General features: G+C 42.6%; 1 long non-coding RNA gene across 1 annotated transcript in view; it reads left to right on the top strand.

The window, feature by feature from the left end:
* The window catches only part of LOC143769212 (uncharacterized), a 70,524-nt gene extending 60,093 nt beyond the window's left edge, over positions 1-10,431 (top strand). Inside the window, exon 4 of the long non-coding RNA XR_013214269.1 lies at positions 10,242-10,431. This is a non-coding gene — a long non-coding RNA (uncharacterized LOC143769212). The remainder of the gene's footprint in view (positions 1-10,241) is intronic.
* Positions 10,432-17,479: the final 7,048 nt, after the last annotated feature.

Raw genomic sequence — 17,479 nt, 5'->3', positions numbered from 1 at the left:
ACATCTGTTTAGGGTAGCCTATCACATTCCCTAATCTAAGTCCTTTCATATATAGCCCATTTTCTATTTATCTGAACATAATTCTCCATCAGACTTCACCGCACCCAAAAAGCAATACAAATAATAGCTGGTGACCACTTCATGCAGCCTTTATCTATCCCCCATTTCCTCAAAATGGCTGGCCCATCATTGTAAATAAGCACCTGTACTTTGTGTCACCCCCATCTCATTGTCGATTGTAAGCTCTTACGAGCAGGGGCTTCATTATTTTTGCTTTAATTATTGTATTATCTTTAACTGTGTTACTTATGACTGTTGTATATGAACCTCTGAATTGTAAAGTACTGCAGAATATGTTGGCGCCATATAAATAAAGAATATTATTATAGCTGTTACTTTTTTATTTTTTGGCGAGCAGAGCTGTATCCGACCTTATTTCTTGACGAGTTGGGGCACATATTTTTTTAATGCTTTTTATTCAGATTTTTCAAACACAGAACGAACAAAAACCAGCTATTCAGTTATTGTTTTTATTTTTTATTCTTTGCGCCGTTCACCGTTCAGTAAAAGTGATAAGACCGATTTGTCCGTCAGGTCGGTACAATTACAACGATATCAGATTTATATTTTTTTATGCTATGCTATGTTTGCACACTAAAAACTATATTTTACAAAAATGAATTTGTTTTTGCATCGTCATATTCTGAGAGCTGTGACTTTTTAATTTTTTTGCTGAATGAGCCATATTAGGGCTTGTTTTTTGCAGGATGGTTTGGCATTTTCATTTACGCTATTTTTTACATAGGAATTTTTGATCACTTTTTGTTCACTTTTTTTGTGATTTCGTGATTTTTTTATGGCGTTCATCATATGGAATAAATAACATGCCAGTTTTATAGAGCAGGTTGTTCCATATGCGGTGATACCAATTACACTATGTGTACTTTTTTTTGTTTAGTTTTGTTTTATCACAAACAGTGTGTTTTGTGTGGTGAAATGACTTTTCGTGATTTGTGTGCAATTTTTGTGTTTTTTAACTTTTTTACATATTTTATTTTACTTTTTTTACTTTTCTACTTACTTATGGGACATGTATAGTTTTTATTTTGATTGCTGGTCTCATACACTGCAGTACTCATGTACTGCAGTGTATGAGAGCTGTCAGTGAGTCACTGACTCAGTCTGTGAAACCCAGCTTATAGCTGGATCTCACAGGCCACCATACCCTGGGGTTATCACATAACCTCAGGGTACTATGGTAACCATCGGGACCCGTGATTCTCATAGCGACGTCCGATGGTTTGTAAAGGGGTCTTGTGACTTCCTTGCAACCAATTAAATACCACTGTCGCGACTGACAGCAGTATTTAAGGGGTTAATCGGCCCCTATCGGTTAAAAAGCGGCGCTGCTGTTAAAGGGCGTATCGGCGGTCATTAAGGGGTTAACCAAGGAAACTGAAGTTGATCATGTGCATATTTGAATGCAGATGTATTAAAATGGATCACTATTGGTTTAGACATGGACATAAAAACCTGGACCCATGCATGGCACACGAATGACAATATGGATCACTGGCAGACACAGACAAAAAAAGGCCCCTGTGCAAGAACGATATACTGACCCTTTGCACCGTAAAAGCTCTTAAAAAGCAAATTTATACCTGCTTTGGAGGTAGAAATGGGCTCCATTACCTTTTGAGCTGCTGTGCGACCACACATGTTGCATTAATGATATTTCCACCCCTGATATGGATGAAAATTGTCAAGTTTTCTGGTTGAAACTTAGTAGCTTTTTCACATACTTATCCATCCCTGTCCTGAATGTCCCTAATTTACAAACCGAATAACGGGTAAATATGTCCATGCAGTCAAAAATGGCATGGTACATTGCTGCGTGGTAACTGGCACTACCATTAAATCTTGACTGGGCTTTGTGCTTAACAGTTTACCCTTGTTTCACATGTAGCGGTCACATGTGATTAAGGCTGGGGCTACACGGTGTTCTTTGTGGCCAAAGATTGCTATGTGTCGCTACTACATTGCAGCTCAATAAAAGTGCATGCAGCTGCATTGCAACCCTGAGGATACTGCTGACACGGCAAACAAGACGCAAATAGTCCAAATGGGATCTGATTTTTGGTGACATGCCTTTCGCAGTCGCGGTACCCTATGGGTCGTGATGTAACCACACTGACGTGTATTGCGCTGCTATGTAGCACCAACATATGATGAACAGATGTTGTGGCCAAAGTCGCTATGTATCCATAGCCTAAGACTACTGCTACATGGTGACACTGATATCGTGTGACAGCATATATTTCTATGCAGCAGGCACGCTCAGGTCAAGAAAGCCAACTGCAAGTCCGAGGATTGGGATGCAATCCTCGCGCAAGTCATATGGCAGTCTGTCTGTACCCCTAAAGTGATTATCAAAGTTTTTTTAAAACAATGGCCACAAAGCAGGGGAAGAAATAACATGAAAAAGCAACTAGAAGGGGTCTACACGATAATTTGACCAAAGTTTGGTGTATGGTGCTGCTACATTACAGCATAATATGGGACAAAGAGGTGACATTGAGACCCACAAGGTACAGCAACTAGTAAGTAAAAAAATTCAGTGTTTGGTGGATTTCTTTCAGCTTTCTTGTCAAAACTGCAGTACCTTGTGGGTCTTAAAGCGACACATTTCAGTTGTATTTTGCTGTGATGTAGCTGTGGCATAGAGAAATCTTTGGGTACACAATCTGTTGAATAACCCCAGCTTTATCGTCACCTAGTAAATTCTATGCCGCTGAGTTGGGATCATCACTCTTTGCTGCTGGTTCTATTGGTTGCCCCACAATTGCTGCAGCAAGTCACTGGATGTAGTGTGTTGTGGATTCTGTTTGTGGGCTCCCTCTGGTGGTTACTGCTGGTACTGGGTGACTTTGGTGGGTTGCGGCCTTTGGTTTCCACCTGTCCATCAGTGGCTGGGTGTTTCCTATTTTACCTGGCCTTTCTGTCATTTCCCTTGCCGGCTATCAATGCATTCAGATGTGCTCTGTTTGGTTCCTGCCTACCTGCTCCCAGATCTTTCAGGATAAGCTAAGTGCTGATTTTCAGTTGTTTGGTTTTTTGTCCAGCTTGCTTATTATGTCTCTATGCTAGCTGGTAGCTCTAGTGGACTGAGGTTCTCCCCATGTGCCATGAGTTGGCACATGGGTTCTTGTAATCTCAGGATGGTTTTTTTGATTAGGGTTTTTTGCTGACCGCTCAGTCCCCTTTTGTATCGTTCTGCTTTCTAGTTTACAGCGGGCCTCAATTTGCTAAAACTATATATATCATCTCTATGTGTGTGCCTTCCTCTCATTTCACCGTCAATACATGTGGGGGGCAACTATATCTTTTGGGGTTCATTCCGCTGGAGGCAAGTGAGGTCTTAATTTTCTCTGCAGTGCTAGTTAGCTCTTAGGCTGGTGCGTGGCGTCTAGAACCAACGTAGGCACGCTCCCTGGCTATCTCTAGTTGCGTTTGTCAGGCGTAGGGCAGCGGTCAGCCCAGGTTCCATCACCCTAGAGCTCGTCCGTAATATATTTGTACTTTGCTTGTCCTGTGCTATCCCTAGCCATTGGGATTCATGACAGTATAGCCGGCCCGCAAAGTGTTAATTGTTTGGGCTGAAGCAGGAGAAAGAGAAGTGTTTAAGGGAAATGTTTTATTTTTTTTTCCCTTCAGAGTTTTGCTGCCTAGCCCTTAATTGCTGTCTAGCTGCTTCTTACCTCCTCTTAACCCTTGAATGGCTCTGATCTTAGCTGTTTAACATGGATGTCCAGAGTTTGGCTTCCAGCCTGAGTAATCTCGCGGCAAAAGTTCAAAACATACAGGATTTTGTTGTTCACACTCCCATGTCTGAACCTAGAATTCCTATTCCAGAGTTCTTTTCTGGAGATAGATCTACCTTCCTGAATTTCAGGAACAATTGTAAATTGTTTCTTTCTTTAAAATCTCGCTCCTCTGGAGACCCTGCTCAACAGGTCAAGATTGTAATATCTTTCCTGCGGGGCGACCCTCAGAATTGGGCATTTGCATTGGCACCAGGGGATCCTGCATTGCTCAGTGTGGATGCGTTTTTTCTGGCATTGGGATTGCTCTATGAGGAACCTAACCTGGAGATTCAGGCTGAAAAGGCTTTATTAGCCCTCTCTCAGGGGCATGATGAAGTGGAGATATATTGTCAGAAGTTTCGGAAATGGTCGGTGCTTACTCAGTGGAATGAGTGCGTCCTGGCTGCAAACTTCAGAAATGGTCTTTCTGAGGCCATTAAGGATATTATGGTGGGGTTCCCTACGCCTACAGGTCTGAATGAGTCTATGGCTATGGCCATTCAGATTGATCGGCGTTTACGGGAGCGCAAACCCGTGCACCAGTTGGCGGTGTCTTCTGAACAGGCACCTGAGACTATGCAATGTGATAGAATTCAGTCCAGAAGTGAACGGCAAAATTATAGGCGGAAAAATGGATTGTGTTTCTATTGTGGTGATTCAGCTCATGTTATATCAGCATGCTCTAAACGCACAAAAAGGGTTGATAAATCTTTTGCCATTGGTACTCTGCAGCCTAAGTTCATTTTGTCTGTGACTCTGATTTTTTCACTGTCTTCCATTTCCGTCGATGCCTATGTGGATTCGGGCGCTGCCCTGAGTCTTATGGATTGGTCATTTGCTAAACGCTGTGGTTTTAGTCTGGAACCTCTGGAAGTTCCTATTCCTCTGAAGGGAATTGACTCTACACCATTGGCTATGAATAAACCACAGTATTGGACACAAGTGACCATGCGCATGACTCCCGTTCATCAGGAGGTGATTCGCTTCCTTGTACTTTATAATTTACATGATGTACTAGTGCTTGGTCTGCCATGGTTACAAACTCATAATCCTGTCCTGGACTGGAAAACAATGTCTGTGTTAAGCTGGGGATGTCAGGGGGTTCATGATGATGCACCTCCGATTTCAATTGCTTCATCTACTCCTTCTGAGATCCCTGCGTTTTTGTCTGACTATAGGGATGTTTTTGAGGAGCCTAAGCTCAATTCGCTCCCTCCGCATAGAGATTGTGACTGTGCTATAGAATTGATTCCTGGCAGTAAGTTCCCTAAGGGTCGTTTATTTAATCTGTCACTGCCAGAGCATACTGCTATGCGGAATTATATTAAGGAGTCCTTGGAAAAGGGACATATTCGTCCATCTTCGTCCCCTCTGGGAGCAGGTTTTTTTTTTGTGGCAAAAAAAGATGGTTCCCTGAGGCCTTGTATAGATTATCGCCTTCTGAATAAGATTACAGTCAAGTATCAGTATCCATTGCCATTATTGACTGATTTGTTAGATCTTCGCGGTGCGTATAATCTGGTGCGGATAAAACAGGGTGATGAGTGGAAAACCGCATTTAATACGCCTGAGGGCCATTTTGAGTATTTGGTAATGCCTTTTGGACTCTCCAATGCTCCGTCAGTCTTTCAGTCCTTTATGCACAATATTTTCCGTGAATATCTGGATAAGTTTATGATTGTGTATTTGGATGATATTTTGGTGTTTTCTGATGACTGGGAGTCTCATGTTCTACAGGTCAGGAAGGTGTTTCAGGTTCTGCGGGCCAATTCTCTGTTTGTGAAGGGCTCAAAGTGTCTCTTCGGAGTCCAGAAGATTTCTTTTTTGGGGTACATTTTTTCTCCTTCTACTATTGAGATGGATCCCGTCAAGGTTCAGGCGATTTGTGACTGGACACAACCTACATCTGTTAAGAGCCTTCAGAAATTCTTGGGGTTTGCTAATTTTTATCGTCGGTTCATTGCTAATTTTTCCAGTATTGTTAAACCTTTGACTGATTTGACTAAAAAGGGTGCTGATGTTGCTGATTGGTCTCCTGCGGCCGTGGAGGCCTTTCAGGAACTTAAGCGCCGGATTTCTTCTGCTCCTGTGTTGTGTCAACCAGATGTTTCACTTCCTTTTCAGGTTGAGGTTGATGCTTCCGAGATTGGAGCGGGGGCGGTTTTGTCACAGAGAAGTTCTAATGGCTCGGTGATGAAGCCATGTGCATTCTTCTCTAGAAAATTCTCGCCCGCCGAGCGCAATTATGATGTGGGTAATCGGGAGCTTTTGGCCATGAAGTGGGCATTTGAGGAGTGGCGTCATTGGCTTGAGGGTGCTAAACATCGTGTGGTGGTCTTGACTGATCACAAGAATCTCATTTACCTTGAGTCTGCCAGGCGTTTGAATCCTAGACAGGCTCGTTGGTCGTTGTTTTTTTCTCGTTTCAATTTCGTGGTTTCATACCTGCCAGGTTCAAAGAATGTGAAGGCAGATGCTCTTTCCAGGAGTTTTGTGCCTGACTCTCCTGGAGACTCTGGGCCTACTGGTATCCTTAGGGATGGGGTAATATTGTCCGCCGTATCCCCAGACTTGCGACGTGCATTGCAGGAGTTTCAGGTGGATAAACCGGATCGTTGTCCACCAGAAAGACTGTTTGTTCCGGATGATTGGACCAGTAGAGTCATCTCCGAGGTCCATTCTTCTGTGTTGGCTGGTCATCCTGGAATATTTGGTACTAGAGACTTGGTGGCCAGGTCTTTTTGGTGGCCTTCCTTGTCTAGGGATGTGCGTACCTTTGTGCAGTCTTGTGAAGTGTGTGCTCGAGCTAAACCTTGCTGTTCTCAGGCCAGTGGGTTGTTGTTATCCTTGCCCATCCCGAAGAGGCCTTGGACGCACATTTCCATGGATTTTATTTCTGATCTCCCGGTTTCACAGAAAATGTCCGTTATATGGGTTGTGTGTGACCGCTTTTCTAAGATGGTTCATTTGGTGCCCTTGCCTAAGTTGCCTTCCTCCTCTGAGTTGGTCCCTTTATTTTTTCAGAACGTGGTTCGTTTGCATGGGATTCCGGAGAATATCGTTTCTGACAGGGGATCCCAGTTTGTGTCTAGATTTTGGCGGACGTTTTGTGCCAAGATGGGCATTGATTTGTCTTTCTCGTCTGCATTCCATCCTCAGACGAATGGCCAGACGGAGCGAACTAATCAGACCTTGGAAACTTATTTGAGGTGTTTTGTTTCTGCTGATCAAGATGATTGGGTTGCTTTTTTGCCACTGGCCGAATTTGCTCTTAATAATCGGGCTAGTTCGGCCACGTTGGTCTCTCCTTTTTTTTGTAATTCGGGGTTTCATCCTCGTTTTTCCTCTGGTCAGGTGGAGCCTTCGGATTGTCCTGGAGTGGACGTGGTGGTGGACAGGCTACATCAGATTTGGAATCAGGTGGTGGACAATTTGAAGTTATCTCAGGAGAAGACTCAGCAGTTTGCTAATCGCCGTCGCCGCGTGGGTCCCCGACTTCTTGTTGGGGATTTGGTGTGGTTGTCTTCTCGTTTTGTCCCTATGAAGGTCTCTTCTCCTAAGTTCAAGCCTCGGTTCATCGGTCCTTATAGGATCTCGGAGATTCTTAACCCTGTATCTTTTCGTTTGGATCTCCCAGCATCGTTTGCTATTCATAATGTGTTCCATCGGTCGTTGTTGCGGAGGTATGAGGTGCCCGTTGTTCCTTCGGTTGAGCCTCCTGCTCCGGTGCTGGTGGAGGGAGAATTGGAGTATGTTGTTGAGAAGATCTTGGATTCTCGTGTTTCCAGACGCAAACTCCAGTATTTGGTTAAGTGGAAGGGTTATGGTCAGGAGGATAATTCCTGGGTGGTCGCCTCCGATGTTCATGCGACTGATTTGGTCCGCGCCTTCCATAGAGCTCACCCTGATCGCCCTGGGGGTTCTCGTGAGGGTTCGGTGACCCCTCCTCAAGGGGGGGGGTACTGTTGTGGATTCTGTTTGTGGGCTCCCTCTGGTGGTTACTGCTGGTACTGGGTGACTTTGGTGGGTTGCGGCCTTTGGTTTCCACCTGTCCATCAGTGGCTGGGTGTTTCCTATTTTACCTGGCCTTTCTGTCATTTCCCTTGCCGGCTATCAATGCATTCAGATGTGCTCTGTTTGGTTCCTGCCTACCTGCTCCCAGATCTTTCAGGATAAGCTAAGTGCTGATTTTCAGTTGTTTGGTTTTTTGTCCAGCTTGCTTATTATGTCTCTATGCTAGCTGGTAGCTCTAGTGGACTGAGGTTCTCCCCATGTGCCATGAGTTGGCACATGGGTTCTTGTAATCTCAGGATGGTTTTTTTGATTAGGGTTTTTTGCTGACCGCTCAGTCCCCTTTTGTATCGTTCTGCTTTCTAGTTTACAGCGGGCCTCAATTTGCTAAAACTATATATATCATCTCTATGTGTGTGCCTTCCTCTCATTTCACCGTCAATACATGTGGGGGGCAACTATATCTTTTGGGGTTCATTCCGCTGGAGGCAAGTGAGGTCTTAATTTTCTCTGCAGTGCTAGTTAGCTCTTAGGCTGGTGCGTGGCGTCTAGAACCAACGTAGGCACGCTCCCTGGCTATCTCTAGTTGCGTTTGTCAGGCGTAGGGCAGCGGTCAGCCCAGGTTCCATCACCCTAGAGCTCGTCCGTAATATATTTGTACTTTGCTTGTCCTGTGCTATCCCTAGCCATTGGGATTCATGACAGTAGTGGTGATGAGTTAACCATGCCTCCATCACTGAGGGTAGTCAAAACGACGCCCTACAGGACAGCTAACAAAGAGTGGTAGGACTGTTTTTTTATTACATACCATGATTTGTGGTTATTTTATAAAAGTAAGCTCAGCCATATTTCTGAGAGGCCTTCCCCATCCACCCCTCAATTGTTCCCTTTTAGTCCACTGTGCTGACGGACTGAATCTTCCAGATCATATTGGATTCTCAGTTATTACTGGGGAGAATGGTGGGTTCCATAACCACAAGTATGAGATTTGCATACTTATGGTCACAATTCGACTAGATGTGCCTGGCTTCTCTTAATACAAGTTAATTGAAAGAAGCAAGCACATCTAGTAGGCATGTGACCGCATGTATGCAAATCACATACTTGGGTTCAAGTGACTGTATTATTGTCATGTTTGGAGGAAACAGAATGGTGATTTGCATCCAAACAACACCATACCTACTGTGAAGCATGGGGGTGGCAACATCATGCTTTGGGGCTGTTTCTCTGCAAAGTGACCAGGACAACTGATCCGTGTTAATGAAAGAATGAATGGGGCCATGTATCGTGAAATTTTGAGTGCAAACCTCCTTCCATCAGTAATGGCATTGAAGATGAAACATGGGTGGGTCTTTCAGAATGATAATGATCCCAAGCACTCCACCAGGGCAACGAAGGAGTGGCTTCGTAAAAAGCATGTGAAGGTCCTGGAGTGACCTAGCCAGTCTCCAGACCCCATAGAAAACCTTTGGAGGGAGTTGAAAGTCTGTGTTGCCCAGCAACAGGCCCAAAACATCACTGCTCTAGGGGAGATCTGCATGGAGGAATGGGCCAACATACCACCAACAGTGTGTGCCAACCTTGTGAAGACTAACAGAAAATGTTTGACCTCTGTCATTGCCAAAAAAGGATATATGACAAAATATTGAGATGAACTTTTGTTAATGACCAAATACTTATTTTCCACCATAATTTGCAAAATAAATCTTGCCAAATCAGACAAGGTGATTTTTTTGGATTTGTTTTCTCATTGTGACTCTCATAGTTGTGGTCTAGCTATGATGTCAATTACAGGCCTCTCTCATCTGTTTAAGTAGGAGAACTTGCACAATTGGTGGCTGACTAAATACTTTTTTTCCCACTGTATACTCCTTATCCTATGCTTTTTATATATGAATAGATAAGTATGCAGATAAATATTTCTCTAAAGGATCTACAAAGCTTTCTTATTGGTTGCAATACACAGATAAGTATTTCCTTAGATATATGAAATGGATATTTTTAAATCATCTTAGACTCCTCCACGTATAAAGGATCAAAGAAATGCCGTAAAGGTAAAACCTTCGTTCAAGTCAAGAGGACTCTGTGAGTTCAACCTATAAATCCATCTTGTTTCTTCCTGCAAGACTAACTTATCTAGATTCTTTTTATGGGGCCCAGCGTAACATGTCTTATACCCCAAATATTAAGATCCAATGGATATATTCGATGATGGTGTCTCATTTGTACCGATAAAGGGGTATTATTCTTGGTATTGATGGAACTTATGTGTTTAGATAGCCTCCTTCTAAATTCTTGCAGCATTTTTCCGACACAAAGTTTCTGGCACGGCGCATAATTGCATAAATCACTCCCTTTGTCTTACAGTGTATACAATCCTTTATGTTGCATCTCCTGTTATCTTGGGGCTGACAAGTTCTTTCATTTTTGGCAAGAATATACAGAAACTGCACGATCTGCATGGATTTGACCCTTTCAGCAATCCTTCTAGCCAATTCATTCCATTCCTTTTCCTTTGAGTAGGGATAAAGTGACTGTGTCAGATGTACCCTTACATTTTTCCCTCTACGGTAAGTAATATTTGGGTTCTTTCTTGCAACACCCCTAATATCTGGGTCCACTTTTTAAATAGGTCAATGTGTTCGTAGGATGTTTAAGGTACTAGTACTTGTTCATCATATGTGTGTTACGTTGTGACAGTCTTAGATAGGGGAGGAGGGCCTCAAACTTTCCTTGGAACTGGGATCCTAACTAACCCTGTCACGGGAATACTCTTGATGGTGGAGAGGCCCGAGTCTCCAACCTCACTATGCTCCTGTTAATTCCTGATCTGTCCCCTCCCCCACCCCACGTAGCCTGGGAGAGAAATGTAATGTGAACAAGACACAAAAGACAAAACAGGGATAACAGAAACCCTCTATCATACAAAAGCACCAACCAACAATGGGAGGGGGGATAAGGATAAGAAGGATTAAACTAAACGGGGCCAGGAGATAAACACACACGTGCAACAGCAAACTACAGAACACCACAACTCCAACTCCAAACTTCAACTACTTAGCTATAGCATACAGCACAGGAAGACGAATCTCCAATAGCAACAATGAGCTCCTATTCAGCACTTCGTCTCCAAAGGGTAAGGAAGCAGAGCTTACACTGCCAAGGCAGAGAGGGTCTGGCTAGGTGTTATAGGAAGATTTAAGCACCAGATCAGAAGCAGCTGAAATTGAGTTGAATATTTCTGACCAGCACATAAACAGTCATTATTAACCTCTTCAGCACCAAAAGAAACCAAATTCATTTAATAAGGGATCCAAACAGACAGGCTAAATGGAAGATCTGCAATTCGCAATACTCAGTGATGTTCTGCCCCCAGATCTCCCGGTTTGCGTGACCCACTCGTGACAATGTTCCAACAAATCAAATTATTTTATCTTCAGTTTTTTTCTGTGTTCAATTCAATCTTGGTTGGTCACTTTCGCTCTATTGAAGGCTTTATTTAGAACCTATTTAGGATAGCCTCTATAGGTAAAACTTTTAAAGAGATTACTACTTTCCTGGCCAAAGCTCATATCATCAGTCAATTACATTACGGCTTAAGGTATTACTGGAATTCCCGCCTTCAAAGCCAGAGGATAACAACTATTATGGAGCAAATTATTGCAAACAGTGGGCTTATGATAGATGTTCGTATGAATATTGCCATCTCCGTCAATTCATATTATCAGATTCAAAGAAATAAATGCTCTTATTTCCAACGTTGTATATAAAGAGCATCACTATGTCAATGTTTTTGAGAACTGAAACAAAATCCAAAAATAAATTTGTGTCACCATCCCATAATATTAGCAAATTGTCTATGTACCTTCTCCAAAATAATAAGTGACTCGTGTAATAAGATAAGGACAATATATTAGTATAGTATTATAACCCTACACTGACCGCAAAACAGAATTTATTTGTATTGCATTACAGCCTGCTCTCGGCACTTTGAAGCTGGCCAGATGGCTGGATTTGGCCAACTTTAGTCCTCTTGCGCTTCTCCCATGCTGCAAAGGTAAAGTTAGCAACCTTGGAGAGCACTCAGTTCAGAGAAGTGTCATGACCATGCCGCTAATCCAATAGAAATGAAATTCAGCCTTAGGCCTCTTTGCTAAAGTAACAGCCTTAAAATTCCTACCTCACCACTGACTTTAATGGCGGTCTTAAACTTTTTGGTGTTTGATAAAGGTCATGTCGACGGAAATGTAATGTTCTATGCACCATGATGGCCTATTTATATTGAATAATTTTCACCTTCATTCATATTTTGGAGTTCCAGATTTCCTTTCTAGTGTATTACCACGGGTTAGACTCTATCTGGATATCCAGAAGCCTAGAAGTACCGTATTTCCTATCTATACTGTTCATTCCGCTGATCCGTCAATCTTTAGGAGTGCACCATCATAGCAAATCTGGAAGCAGTGCGCTCCTGAAGAAAAGAAACTGAGACAACCCCATTAAGGAGAAAAAATACTGTTTTACAGTAGTGCACAAGTATTAGTATTTGTGGCCCTCGGAGTCCTCATTCACTGATGTCGATGTGATTGTGGTGACATGAAGTTGTTTAGCATTTTCATTTGCATTGTGCCTCCGATAGCAGCTTTTCATCCAAATCACCAGCCAGGATTCAGATCTTATCTGCATATCAAAGGGAGTCAGTATATAATATATACAATGGGAGCTTTCCGCTAATAAGGAGTAGCAGGTGTACACAGACTGCAGCACATCTGCACAAAAGAACCTAGAATTATTAGAGGTATCTGTTACTGAGTGGTCTGTTAGATTTTTCCCTAAAGCCACAATCATATGACAATACCTGTTTTTTTTGTGGAAACTTCCATGTGTCATATGTTTTTAACAGAGACTTGTAAACTTGTATGGATGAGTCTAATCTGCAATAATTTATCAGGATAGTACATGCACAAATTTACAGATGGATCCATTAATTGAAAAAAAAAAATAATTCTAAATAATTCATTTAAATTGTATGGGTCAATGTGTTGTTAATTTCTAAAACGGACAGCACATGGACAAGAAATATTTTCATGTAAATACACCTTCATATTCATTGTATTATGTGCACCCATATTCTGCTCTGTCGGGTGGCTTATTAAGAGAACTATTTTCCCGAAAAGTGGTATTCCCAAGTTTGGAATTTATACCCTATCAATGGAATAATGGAATAACTTCCCTATCGCTGGGGGTCCTACTACTGTTTCCAAGAACCAGGGTTCTAAAGAGGTCGATAACCACTGCTATTCCATTCATTCTTAATGGGACTGACAGAGATAGCCGAGCTCTGCTCCTGGCTGTTCTTCGACACTCCCATAAATATGAATGGAGCGATGGTGCGCATTATGAACCAATGCTCCATTCACACTGGTCTTTAAGACTCGGTTCTCAGGATTCGGGGGCTCCCATGAAGAGGGGATAACTTCCAAACTTGAGAATACTCCTTTAGGACCCTTATACACACTAGACTAACATCAGCTGAACCCACCAATATCAGTGTGCTCAACTGAATCTCTAATGTATATGGCAGCCCCCTCATTATCCCCCTACAGATGATGTTGGGGGAGATAAGGATCAGTCATGTCCATTTTTGAGTCATGTCCAATAAGCCACTGTCAGTGGTGTCTGGCAGCTCCTCTCTCATAGAGAACACATGATCATTAAGCAGGATGAGAGCTCCTGTCTATGGAAGAGTGGGCGAGATAGCTGATTGCCAAACCATCATTTGGACGACAGCTGTCTATTGGGTAAGGGGCTCCTTACAATCAATGCTGGTGATGATCCCTCCATAGTATGGAATCCAGTAGAGAATGGGTCAATTTTTTTTAGAGCCCCCAGTGAGCTTTGTTTTCTAATGTAGAGAACAATGGAGAAATATTTTTACAAAAATGCCAAGTAAATGAGACAAATCATTAAACTGCTGCATGTCACCAAATCATTGCTCTGTAAGACTCATCGACCTGCGGTAAAGAGCTATCAGGTGGCAAGGAATATTTAAAGAGGACTTATCGACCACTTTTCTCTCAATACAAGACATTTTCCTTCATACATGTTTGAGGTCTACTTTGCTGGGGCGGAAGTATCATTGGTGCAACCTGTGTGGCCACACAGGGTCCCAAGATGTAAGGGGCCCTTTTCCACCTCTAAAGCAGGTGGAATGGACATTATGATTTGTTATTGAATTATTCTTGCATAGGAGACCTTTTCTGTCTGTGTCTGACAGTGCTAGCTTGCACCCACCACTTGCGACAGCAGGGTTAGGCCACGGAGGTTTGGTAATGTTCAAGTGTTATGGGGCATTGGCATAATGAAATGTGTCTAGAACATCTAATGAGTTACAGAAAGTTTACTCTGTCATTGCACCATTTTGATACATTTCGCACAATTTCACAATTTTACCAACTCCTGTTTTTTTTAATTGGTGAAGTTCCCTGATTGTTTCTATTCTTTCTATAGATTCATATGAAGGAGACAATTATCGAACAAATATGTAATCTGTTCAGCCCGAGACCACGAGATAGTAAGTTTCATTTTTCTTGACGGAAAGTTGAGCAAGTGACCGGTTAAAGGTCCCCCGGTCAGTCCCTAATATACAACCTCCCATCTTTGCAGTTTTTATCCCTCCTCCCGCAGCCATAGTGATAGTAAATAAAAGCAGCGGCTGATAACGTGGAACGACCAGAGTGCTTATGCTGCCCTGAGAGATCGTTTACATCAGCCCCGCGATCAAAGAGCGGCGCAGATAGAATTTGTCATGGGGGATTTCCTTACAAAAGAATTACAGTAGAGAAATGGCCAAATCGATAGCATAGATTTTCACTGCAGGGGCTTATAGTCCAATTGCTGCTCGACGTACACACACAGATAAGAGGGCACGACGGCCACTTTGGCAGGCAGCTGATTCAGCACCCGGGCTGTCAGGTATTTATAGCGAAAATGTTACAGAATTATCACCTTGCAGTGCCCAGGCTCTTGTTAGCTCCTGATTGCCTTCCTTTATGGGGCCGCTAAATGCAGGTGAATGGTGAAAAAAATGATACCTTTCAGCCTGTCAAAATACCACAAAACTGCAGACCTAAATCTGCTCTCCCCCAACCATTAAATGGGTAACAACCTTCTATATATCACAGCACTGACACCGCACAGCTGGAATTTACCAGCTCTGCTCCACTTAAAGGAGAACGATCAGCAAGATGAGAAATGTTATTCTATGGGGTCATGCACATGTTTGATTTTTTTCCTCAGATAGACTGTCCCAAGAAGAAATGCACTAATTTGCATCCGATTAAGATCGCATTCAGACAAGCAAGTCAATCAGTCTGTGGAAAACATCGGACTGCACTTGGATGGCATCGGTCCGATTTTCATGCACTGACACAATGGAGAAGATGGAGACTTTTTTTCCATCTTCTCATTGGAGAAAACCGAATCACACTATGATTAAACCCTGATAAGAGTGTGATTAGCATAATCGTCCCGATTCTCTTCGATGACATGGTCGTGTGACCCTAACCTAATTATCAGCAATGTCTTTTTTTCTGTAGCATGCAGGATATTCATGACACAGATGACCAAAATGTTTGGACACATTTGTATTAACCCCTAATGACCAAGGGTATTTCAGTTTTTTAAATTCTTCCCAAAGCCATAACTTTTTTTTTTTTCGGTCAATATGGCAATGGGAGGGCTTGATTTTTGTGTGACAAGTTGTACTTTTGAACGACACCATTGGCGTTAACAAATCATGTACTAAAAAACGGGAAACAAATTCCAAGTGTGGTGAAATTGCAAAAAAAGTACAATTCCACAGGTTTTTTTTACCATATTCACTAAATTCTAAAACTGACCTGCCATTATGAATCTCCAGGTCGTTACAAGTTCACAGACACCAAACATGTCTAGGTTCGTTTTTATTTAAGTGGTGAAAAAAAAATCCAAAATAGTGGCACCATTTTCTGAGACCTGTAGCGTCTCTATTTTTCATGATCTGGGGCTGGGTGAGGGCAACGAGCTGACATTTTTATTAATACCATTTGGGTATGGATACGATCTTTTGATCGATCGTTATTGCATTTTATTGCAATGTAATGGTGACCAATAAACATGTAATTCTGGCGGTTTAAATTTTTTTCTCATTACACCATTTAGTGATCAGGCTAATTCTTTTTTTTATTGATAGATCGGGCGATTCTGAACGCAGCGATACCAAATATGTGTATGTTTGAATTTTTTTATTGTTTTATTTTAAATGGGGCGAAAGGGGGGTGATCTGAACTTTTATATATTTCAATTTTTTTGACATTTTTAAAAACATTTTTTGTTACTGTTTGCTTACGTTAATAGTCTCCATGAGAGACTAGAAGCTGCAGTACTTTGATTCCCCTGCTACACACAGGCGATGATCAGATCGCCTGCGTGTAGCAGAAATGCTCACTTGCTATGTGCGCCAAACACAGGGTGGCACTCATAGCAATCCGGCAATGACAACCATAGATGTCTGCTGCAGACCTCTGGTTGTAATGCTGACCCATTGGTGACCGGCGATCATGTGACGGGGTCACCAATGCGCGGAATTTACAATGCGCTTCCGGCAAGTGTGAGTTAAATGCTGCTGTCAGAGATTGACAGCAGCATTTAACTAGTTAACAGCCGCGGGTGGATCACAATTACACCTGTGGCTGTTGCGGGCACATGTCAGCTGTATAGGTCAGCTGTCATGTGCCCGGAAAGGTGCGGTCTCAGTGCCAATAAGTTGCACAGTGCTAGATAGGAAAAATATGTTGAGTATTAAGTGCATAGGTAAGAGTGACTAAAAGGTACGTCTAGGAGTTATACCAATTCAGAGAGATGGCTGAAACATCCCCACGCCTAGTGCGCATTTCGCTTCTGCTTCTTCCAAGGCGTCCACCAAAGTTCAGCTTAATTTTGATGTTGGCTGTGGTCATAAATCAACAAAAATGAGTTCAGAAAAAGACTGATAAAAGAGTTGTAAACTCTCCCTTAGAAGAGCTCACCGACAGATTTTAGTTAACTCATACTGTAAGGCATTTATATCCTTTATAGAACTCTGAGTGAACAAGTGATCACAGACATATGGACAAGCAGCTGCACAGCTTTTTTTTGGCAACCTTGCAGTACAAAGCCAAGTCTGTGTGCCACCTCATGGTGCATGCAATGAATAATGCCACATTTGTTTTCTGAGAAATAGAAGACACAGAAGGAACCCATGACAAGTCTTTGGGTTTCCTATTATGTCTGTTTACAACTCAGATGCCATGCTGAGATGTAATATCGCCATGTGCATGACGCCTTAGGGTGATTTCACATTGTGTTCTGTGTCCCCATTGGGGCATACATCCAAAATCCCCCGCAAGACGGGGTCCGGACTCATGCGCCAATTGGGCCAAAGACTATACTGGTGACGACAGAGCAAACATGAGTTCTGCTGTGCACTTTTCGTGAGTGTACGACTACAGGAGGTGGACACTCAGACGCAGTCTACTATGCCTAAGTGTCCGCCTCCTGTAGGCTTACACTCCCGAAAATGATGC

This window comes from Ranitomeya variabilis, chromosome 4, assembly GCF_051348905.1.
Source record: "Ranitomeya variabilis isolate aRanVar5 chromosome 4, aRanVar5.hap1, whole genome shotgun sequence".
Taxonomy (NCBI): domain Eukaryota; kingdom Metazoa; phylum Chordata; class Amphibia; order Anura; family Dendrobatidae; genus Ranitomeya; species Ranitomeya variabilis.
This window is presented reverse-complemented; position numbering and strand designations above follow the sequence as displayed.